Below are 1,383 nucleotides of genomic sequence, written 5' to 3' on the forward strand. Positions count from 1 at the left end.
CGAAATGCCCTCATCAACCTAGAGCCAAACGTGAATTCCTCTCCAAACCTTGTCCACAGCCTTTGTGACGGTTGCTCCATGCCTCCTATAAGCCAGAATGATGTCATACTCATAACTCCCTTATCATGAGGAAAAGGCCAAGCAGAACAAATCTCATCAACACCATGTCAACGCCATGTCGTATCAAGGCCAGTCTTACTCCCTCAGAAGATTAGTGTGGTTTTATATTCAAAGACGACTCCCTTTGAAGCTTGAGCAGCATCGAGGCCATGTTTGAAACTTATAAAAAGAAGAATAAGTTCCTGGTAAAAATAATAATTTAACCAAAAAAAAAAAACATTAACCTTGAGTATGAAAGCATAAATTTTGGACCTTAAATTTGAATTTATATATAATTGACCAAATATAATAGAAAAATTTATAATTTTTTTTCTAAATTCGCACAAATCCAAATCCAGATCTTGAAATATATACTCCCAAACATTACTAACAATTTTCTAAATCAAGTATTTTATTTCAGAAAAGAAAAAAAAGAAAAATGAGACAAAAATCGTGTCTTCTCTCCATATCAAATGTTATTAAAAATAAAACTTAATCTAATATGATTAAAAAAATATTTAAAGAAAATGAAATACTAACGTGTAAAATCAAATATATATATACATATTAATGCCCCACTATACTTATGACTATTTCATTAATAGTGTAAAACCAAACTTTGTTTATCATACTTTCCATGCAATTATCATTTCATTACAATTCTTCTATTCCTTCACAGACCAAACATAACCTACGTCTAAAAGGTGTCAAGAATGGGATTGCACCAGGTTTGTTGAAGGTCGAGAATCCATTGATTCTCAGAGAGCCGAAGTTCTTTATGATCATTAAGCAAGCATGGTAAGCAGGGGCATCGGCAGATGGATTCTATGGCCGGTGCTCGACAAGGGATTAATAAAATTAGAAAGGGTATGGCTCTTCATCGCCTATTTTATGGACTGTACATCAAAATGTCATTGAGTGGAAACTAGTAGAGCATGTTTACTTTGCAGAATGAAATTTAATAAGAATATAATAGAATAGAAATTTCAATGAGACAATGAAATCAAGTGAAAAAATTCAATTCCATTACTCCAAAATCTATTCCATTCTTACGTATTACAATTAGTTTATATGGCGCCAGGGAACTTTGTGGGGGCATGGGCATTCTAAACACTATCCTGAAGGAAAGTTGGCAAAACAAACCGGATGGATCCATATATATATATATATATGCAACTTACGTCCAAAGCAACCTTGATTACTTCTAAAGAGACAATCTGCACAACAGAAATGTGAACTGATGAAGAACATATTTAATGTGAACCCAAAGTAAGACGTCAGAGG

Source organism: Malania oleifera, chromosome 2 (assembly GCF_029873635.1).
Source record: "Malania oleifera isolate guangnan ecotype guangnan chromosome 2, ASM2987363v1, whole genome shotgun sequence".
NCBI classification, from domain to species: Eukaryota; Viridiplantae; Streptophyta; class Magnoliopsida; order Santalales; family Ximeniaceae; genus Malania; species Malania oleifera.